The sequence below is a fragment of the Belonocnema kinseyi genome, chromosome 4 (assembly GCF_010883055.1).
Source record: "Belonocnema kinseyi isolate 2016_QV_RU_SX_M_011 chromosome 4, B_treatae_v1, whole genome shotgun sequence".
NCBI lineage: Eukaryota > Metazoa > Arthropoda > Insecta > Hymenoptera > Cynipidae > Belonocnema > Belonocnema kinseyi.
Window position 1 is genome coordinate 135280158 of NC_046660.1, and position 9286 is coordinate 135289443.

General features: G+C 29.8%; 1 protein-coding gene across 1 annotated transcript in view; it reads right to left on the reverse strand.

Annotated features, from left to right (window-relative positions):
• LOC117171121 overlaps nt 1-9286 on the reverse strand; it is a 259952-nt gene that overhangs the window by 221799 nt on the left and 28867 nt on the right. The window lies entirely within an intron of this gene.

The window sequence follows — 9286 nt, forward strand, 5'->3', positions numbered from 1 at the left end:
TTCGAATTCTGACCATCCAGTACTAGAAACTCAATCTTTATAGTGGATAAACTCTTGTGTATTTTTTTTAGACTTAAAAAAATAATTGACCGAGCGCATCGCTAATCAATTTCTTGTGGACTTTAACATAGAAAAACCTCTATTTTTCTTTAAACGTGAATTATTTATGTAGATTATTGTCATAAAATAATGCAATTTAGGACGCTTAATATTCAGGCTATAATATACAGCCCCAAAAAATGTATTTATTAGAAAAATGATTAGGAATGATCTTCTTTTAACTACAAAAATGATGGATTTTGACTAAAAAGGCCAAAAATTATAATTGTCAGGAGCTTCTTTTCGTCCATAAATATTTTTCTTTTTAGTTAAAAATTACAACAGCTATTCTTTATAGAGTCAATAATTGATCACTTAAAATGGATCATTTTGAAGCTCAATATCAATAAGATAATTAGCAAAAACAAGAAGAGATTCGTCCCTAAAAGGCAAAGAGAGTCCATAAATAACTACACGATGATGGACGGGGCACCGTTCCTAATCCGTTTAAACAACTTAAACTATACAATGAAACTGTTATCACCAAATTTATACCAGTATTCCATTATTTCCCAGAGGGAAATAAAATGGCTCACTCGAATGGAGACAATGGTCAACAATGGTGTGGTATGAAACAGACCTGGTTGAGTTTCACCTCGACATTTCTTCCCCCACTTCACCACCAAATGAATAAGCTCATCGAATTTCGAGTTAAATCATCGAATTTCCGAAAAAGTTAGTAGTTTGTAGGTGTTACTAGTAACACGTCATCCGATGTAAAACATTATTTTCTCAAAGATCCCATGGCTCTCCAACCGTTAGATACAAGAGTTCAAAAGTTTTGTGACTATATTTTAGAAAATTACATACTAAGTAACTCAAGTTTTCCACCACATACTTGGGCTAATTTTTCTCCATCTACGTCACGGACAACAAGCGGTTGTGAATCTTATCGTTTAAAATTAAATTCAGTGTTTTACACATTAAAACCAAACATTTTTCTTTTTGTTGAAGCTTTAAAAGATGTGCAAATAGATGTCTACATAAAAATGCGAAGTATTGGAAAGAGGAGAGAAGAGATTAAAAAAAAAGAACGTTTAAAATATGTTGTTATTGTTGCAAAGCGATTCTTTAAGTAAATTCGAATTCGTCCGTAAAGTTTCAGGTAAGTTTTTAACAATCTCGGTCTTAGCTCAAAGTACCTGATACATGGAAAATTATGCAGCTTCTTTTAGAATTTATTTCAATTCACGACAGTTTCCACTAGCTTAATTATATATTATTTATTTATTTTTATAGTAAAGTATTTATAGAATTGACGACAGCTTTTTGTAGCTTAATAATTCATATTTTATGATATAGTATATTATTATTAGTAATTTAATTATCACTTTTTTATAATTACCACTGACAATGCATATTTCCCAACGTTTTTTAAAACACGCCAACATGTAAGAAGAACTGTAGGGGTACAGGTCTCTTGAATCGACCGCCGGCCGTAACTCGGATTTTCGTCTTCAGGAAAATTTACCGCGGGCCGCAACTCGGCTGCAACGCTATATACAATCCCTTAAAGAGGGTTTTTTGAAAAAATGGTCTGGTTGTTGTTTTTTTTCAATTAATTGAAAAGATTATGCATTTTATGCGCCTGAGAAGGAGCAAACCGCCACAGTGAATGTACCCACCGTGAACGGAATAACGGCGTGGCCCATTTTCAATCAAACAGTCGGAGGTCCCAAAATGTTACTATTCCGACAATACTCTAAACAGCGGGAGGCTCGCTCCCCCCCCCCCCCCCCCCCCCCCCCAACTAAGTATTTTCATTATTCAATTCCCTTTTCCTACACTCTTTGTGTATTCATAAGCCCGAAGCCCCCACCAAAAAAATCGAAGCCCCCCCCCCTCACTCGAAAAAAACCTAGGTACGCCGCTGCCATGGATTATATTATTAAAACTACTGTTTGTATTATTGTAAAACTTTTTGATCTTCATTTTAGTACCTCATGACAAAGTCAATTATAAAAATTATTTTTTATTATTGTAAGTTAGTGTAAACAAATATTATGTACCCGAAAAATCGCTTTAACAGATCCCAGTAATTGGTCCCCTTACCCTATTAAATATGGCATAATTTTCCATTTCTGAAATAAAACTTTTCAATTAAAAATTTCTTCTACTTTATTTTATTAAAAATAAACAATTTTCAGACCCTCTTCACACGCAAACTGAGTGCTTGTGCCATGCGCGCATGATGCGCTAGAATTGTTATCTGGGAAAATAAAATCATGATTAAAAATGTTGAAAATTATTTTTCACCAGAACCGTCTGTATTGAAATTAATCCTGACATCGTAAAATGACCAATACTATATTTTAAAAAGCTTTTTGCTTCATTATTATTCGAAAAACAGTCAATAAAAGTAGCGAAATTTGGTAAATTAAAAGGGATTAAAATTTTTCTATTTCCCACATGCCTGAGACGATTTTTGGAGTGACTTAGAAAATAAATAATGAGCTACTTGAAAATGTATGTTTAAAAATCACAAATATAGGCTTAAAAAGTACAATCTCTATCATTAATATTTTGATTCGAATGCAATATGCACTACATATGCATAGTGGCGGTTCTAGGATTTAACTTTGGGGGAAGCTAGGGTTTGCCAATAAAATTTTTACAGAAATGTATAATACTAGATTACATCAATCCACGATTATCCAGTCCAATGTTGCAAGACGATGAGGTTTGACTTGGCAAAATATGTCAAGTATTTCTTCAGTTGAAATTTCGATGACTTTGTGAACGGTGCCCAACGTCAAACAGTTGAGTTTGGGCTCAGACATATTAACACGCAGGTAGGTTTTCAATCTTTTCAGTAGGGACAAAATGTCTGTTCAGTTGATGCCGAAGTGACAGGGGTCCTTGAAAACAATTTCAACAATATTGCAACGTTCAGGAAGAATTTATTGAATATCTTCGATTTGATGGCATGCAGTGCCTCAAGTCAGTGATCCCAGATCTAAAACGAGACGTGGTCCAAATACTATCACACGTCTATGTCCGTGTGAATATAGTAGGAGACGATGTAAATGACTGGGTTGCGCGCGCAACCCATTTCTCCTCTTCTGAATTTGAAAACTCGAAGGTGCACGATTGCCGGTCGGAACACTATAGCGGTTCTATTTATATATCTATCTGCTTTGAAATAAAATTAAGAGATTGGGATTTTAATATTTCCAGATTTCGATGCTGGCGATTCGTATGATTTGAATACTTCGCGCGCCTCTTTATATGCGTATATTTTGAGGTTACGTTATTTCAAGTATAATATATAAATTATGTAAATATTAATACTATTATATATAAATATATACATATATTATTTATTTTAATATTATAATTATGTTATATTATGATAGTCTTATTTATATCTTGATCCGCATTTCAAAGAAATTAAAGAAATTGACGATATTGGAATTCATCTCGTTTGGATAAAACCTTCATTATTTTATTGTAAAATTAATTATTTTGTTGAAAATGTAACTATTTTTTTTTTTTAAGTCCTCTTTTCTATCAAAACTTCAACTATCTTGTTAAATTTTAATTTTTTTTATTTGAAGGTTCATCTTTTTTATTGAAAATACATGTTTGAAACTGACAATTAATGTATACCATTTTTGTTTAAAAAATCATGTATTTTGTTAAAAATTCGTCTTTCTGTGTAGAAATTAAATTGCTTTATGGAAAATTTATACTTTCGAATTAGTAATTACATTTTTCGGTTGAATTACCAACTGTAAATATTTTTTGGTTGCAAAGTCATTTTTTTGTAAATGCAATTATACTGTTAAAAATTAAAATCATAATTTTTGTGTGAAAAATTCGATTATTCACTTAAAGTTGAACTCCTTAGTAAAAAATTAATTTTTTCTTATTAAGGATTCATAATTATAGTTAAAAATTCAACTATTTGCCTTTAAATTGGGTTCAAAATTCAGCTTTTTTGTAGATACTGCTCTTTTTGACTTTAAAATTAAATAATTTCGTTGAAAGTTCATGTATTTTGTTGGAAATTGACCTTGTTTGGTAGAAATGTAATCTTTTTGGTTGAAAATGTATTATTTTTGGTCAAAAATGCAGTTGTTTGGTTGAAATATTAACTGTACATCTTCTGCGGTTCAAAAGTCGATTACATCACTAAGAGTTGAACTACATTATAAAAAAAATATGTTTTTTTAACAAGGTTTTTTAATTATGGTTGAAAATTTAACTATTTGTTTGAAAGTTTAACTCTTTGACTGAAAACTCATATTTTTCGCTTAAATAATTCAACTTTTTGTAGATAATTCGTCTTTTTGACATTAAAATTAAATAATTTCCTTGAAAATTCATTTATTTTCTTTCAAATTTGTATTTTTTGTAGATCATTAATTTTCTTGGTCGAAAATTTATCTGATTGGTTGACAATTTAACAACTTTGGTGAAAATTAATTTTTTCTGCTGAAAATTATTTATCTTTATCTGAAAATGTAATTATTATAGGAATGATTAAATATTAATCGTATATATTGGTTAAGCTGGGAAATCGTTTACAATTTGGTTGAAAATTAGTTTTTTTTCTTGTTCAATTCCATTTTTTATCACAGTTTTTATGTGGAAAGTGAATTATTCCATAATTGGTTGAAACTTTATGATGTACATTGTATTAGTTAAAACACCAATTATTTGATAGAAAATTAATTTGTTTTCGATTATGATTTTTTTTAATTGAAAGAATTTTAAAATAGAAAGTCTTGAATTATTAAATTTGTAATGCGCTAAATTTTAAGTTTGAACGCTACATTTTTAATTTAAAAAAGATTCAAAATTAATTTAAAACTTGAAATTATTTTAAATGATTTGAAACTCGATGTAGATTTTTGCAGATTTAAAAAAAAAGCTTTTTGAGAATTGTAAAATATTTAAAAATAATAACAAAAATTGTTGCGATTGCTAAGAAAAATAAAAATGATTTTTTATTCGAAAAAATTAATTTTAAGTGAGTATTTGAAAAGATTTAAAAATAAAAATAAAATAAAAAGAATCAGGAGGATTTTAAAGCAATTTTTTTATTTTGCAGTTTTTTTAATTTTAGGAAAAATCTAATTAACCAAATATATCAATTTTCAACCCAAAAGTTTACTTTTTAACAAAATTAGTTAATTTTTTATCAAAAAATTGGGTTTTCAACTAATACAATGTACGGGATTAAGTTTCAACCAAAAATGGAATAGATCAATTTCCAGACAAAAACGATTAATTTTTAATCAATCCTAGAATAGTTAAATTTTCAACAAAGTTGTGAACTTTTCAACCAATAAGATCAATTTTCGACCACGAAAATTAATGATCTACAAACAAAGACAAATTTTCAACGAAATTATTTCATTTTAAATTCAAAAAGACGAATTATCTACAAAAAATTGAATTCTTTAAGCGAAAAATATGAACTTTCAATCAAAGAGTTAAACTTTCAACCAAATAGTTCAATTTTCAACCATAATTATGAAACCTTGTTAAAAAAACGTATTTTTTTACAAAGTAGTTCAACTCTTAGTGAAATAATCGACTTTTTAACCTAAGAAAATGTACAGTTGATATTTCAACCAAACACCTGCATTTTTGACCAAACATCATACATTTTCAACCAAAAAGATTACATTTCTACCAAACAAGGTTAATTTCCAACAAAATACATGAGCTTTCAACAAAATTATTTAATTTTAAAGTCAAAAAGAGTATTATCTACAAAAAAGCTGAATTTTTAACCCAAAAATATGATTTTTCAACCAAAATTTTAATTGGCGGCCAAATAGTTTAACTTTCTATGAAATTCTCAACTTTTAATGCCCAAAAGATTTATTTTTTACAAAACAGTAGAATTTTTAACAAAAAAGTTAATTTGAAGGCAAATTGTCGCATTTTCAACTGTAATTATGAATCCTTAATAAGAAAAAATTAATTTTTTTACTAAGTAGTTCAACTTAAGTGAATAATCGAATTTTCCACACAAAAGTTATGATTTTAATTTTTAACAATATAGTTGCATTCACAACAAAACGACTCTGCAACCAAAAAATATTTACAGTCGATAATTCAATAGAAAAATGTAATTTTTAATCAAAAAGTATAAATTTTTCATAAAACAATTTAATTTCTACAAAGAAAGAGGAATTTTTAACAAAATACATGATTTTGTAACCAAAAATCGTATAGATTAATTCTCAGTTTCAAAAATATATTTTCAACGAAAGAGATGAATCTTCAAATAAAAAAAATAAAAATTTTAACAAGATAGTTGAACTTTTAATAGAAAAGAGGAATTTTTTACAAAATATTTACAATTTCAACAAAATAATCATTTTTTCAATCAAATAATGGAGTTTTTATCCAAACGAGATGAATTCCAAAATCGCCACTTTCTTTCATTTCTTTGAAATGCGGATATAATATAATTATAATATTATCATAAATAATATATTTATATATTCATATATAATAGTAGTTATATAGTTTATATTTTATACTTGAAATAACGTAACCTCAAAATATACGCACATACAGAGGAGCGCGAAGTATTCAAATCATGAGAATCGCCAGCATCGAAATCTGTAAATATTAAAATCCCAATCTCTTCATTTTATTTCAAAGCAGATAGATATATAAATAAAACCGCCATGGTGTTCCGACCGGCAATCCTGCACCTTCGAGTTTTCAAATTCAGAAGAGGAGAAATAGGTTGCGCGCGCAACCCAGTCAATTACATCGTCTCCTACTATATTCACACGGACATAGACGTGTGATAGTATTTGGACCACGTCTCGTTTTAGATCTGGGATCAATGCCTTAAGTGCAATATGGGCTCTCTTCAACTCTGTGTTATTATAATTCTTGTGCCACAAAATGATTTCTCATTTAAGCTCGGTTTCATCCATTTTCGTAGCTTCTGCGATTTTTTCAACTGTGTACTTAGTATGATGTGTTGGAATCAAACCCTCTAAAGCCAGAATATCCAGGAATTTCTCTTTGGATCTCAAACCCAAGCAAAAAATCATGAAATCCAGAAAAAAAAACATTAACCTTGAAAAACGCGTATGGACAAGAATCGTAAGAAAGGTCCACGATTTTTCGCATTTTCTGTTGACGTCACCGTTACTTCAGATGGATGTTTATTTAAGTCCGGAGGATGTGTTCTTTTGATAAATAATTTTCGGATATCCATTATGTTTAATTATTGTGTTCAATTTAATTACTATGAACAATTATGTTGAATTATTTACGATAGAAATCATAAATCAATAGAAATCAATCAGAACGCATCCGGTATCCTCCATATATGTAATAGTCCTTAGAGATGGCCGATACCGATGCGATACTTCGATTCTCGATACCGATGCTTAGAAGGTGGATGTATCGAGGTATCGATACTTTTTACATTAGTATCAGAGATGAGGTGGGAGATTGCTTATGCCGTGTATTTGATTTCAAACGACTTATCGCAGCGCACCCTGTTTGCCTTAGTCTTCCGGGAACTAAAATTAAATGTCCAAAAGCGCGCCTTGTTTGCCTTATTGTTATTTCTCGGGAACTAAAATGAAAGGTGGCTTACGTGCTACTCACTTAGTAAAACAGGGTACCATTTGATAAAGTCGGTAGAGAAGATCGGAGTTGGTAACAATAATACATAATAAAATAATAAATTAAGAAAAATGTATCAAATCTACTCCTTTAAAATTAATTATTTAACTAAGCTTTGGCTTTAGAGATTTTCTCAACTAGAAAATGTTATCATAATAAAGATAATTTTTTGTTTATTATCTCCAGTTCTAATTATTAATTAATTTATAATTAATACTGTGAATAATTATACCTAATTATTTTGATCCATGTTATTTAAATTTATATTCATTATTGGGTTTTTAAAGATAAGGAGATTATGTAATAATAATTAGAGTATGATCTTCAATTCAATAGATTCTATATATTAGAGCTATTCAATATAAATATTATTAATATTTTACATAATTTTCATTACGTAATAAAGCTTTAACTTTGACCAATTTTTAATTTTAAAATTGTAATCGCTTCGAATTAAAAATTATTTTTCAATTACATTATTCAATTTTGATCACTCTGAATTAGTCTAATTTTAAAAATTGAAGTTGGTCATTTTTTTCAGAGATTCTGATACAAAAATCTTTTAATATATGTATTTTTTTAAAATTTCAAGCAAATTCAATTAGAACTTAGTCAATATCGTAACAAAATTTAAAAATCTTAGTATTTGATATGTCCATACGAATAGGAGAGAAATACTGCCTCGATTTGGAAGAACACCATTAACTGCATTTTGGATAAGGCCCTTGAGGCGCCTACCGTTAATTGTTTCAGGTGACTTTATCCGATTTGCAGTTAACGGTGTTTTTCCAAATCACGGCAGAATAGGCATGTCGTTGTCGGATCTAAATAACGATCGGGCTGTTCTACCTAGATCTTGGATTGCTAAACCTCTATTGCTTTTGCAAACCAACATGGTCCACTCCCCCTTGTAACTTATGACCAATCCCCGCGCCCAAGTTAGGTAGCATGAGGCTAGTCCCCTCCTATTCCAATGTCCATCAGAGGCGGTGGAGCCTTGCCAAGGGGACATAGGGGCCAATGCCTCCCATAGAAATCGACTTTCTGTTACGTAGCGAATAGCAAATCAATTCTTTTATGAAAATGTATTTGATTTTCGACCTCAAATTTTGAAATGGCCAGGGCCGACGTTTGTCGTTTCTCGTTTTTTTCCACGGAGTTCTCCGGGCTAGTTTCTGTGGTGGTGAACAGTTGCTAATGGCTTTTCCGTATTCCTATTTTAGCCGCTCTGATAAGTACGTAAAAGTAAGTATTTCTTTCTTTATATGACTTATAAATGCACATTATAATCCTGAAATTATATTCTAAATATAAAATTTTATACAGAAAAATATTGTTCGCGCGCAACCCATTTCTCCTCTTCTGAATTTGAAAACTCGAAGGTGCACGATTGCCGGTTGGAACACCTCGGCGGTTCTATTTATATCTCTAGCTGCTTTGAAATAAAATGAAGAGGTTGATTTTAATATTTCCAGACTTCGATGCTGGCGATTCTCATGATTTGAATACTTCGCGCGCCTCTGTATATGCGTATATTTTGAGGTTACGTTATTTCAAGTATAAAATATAAATT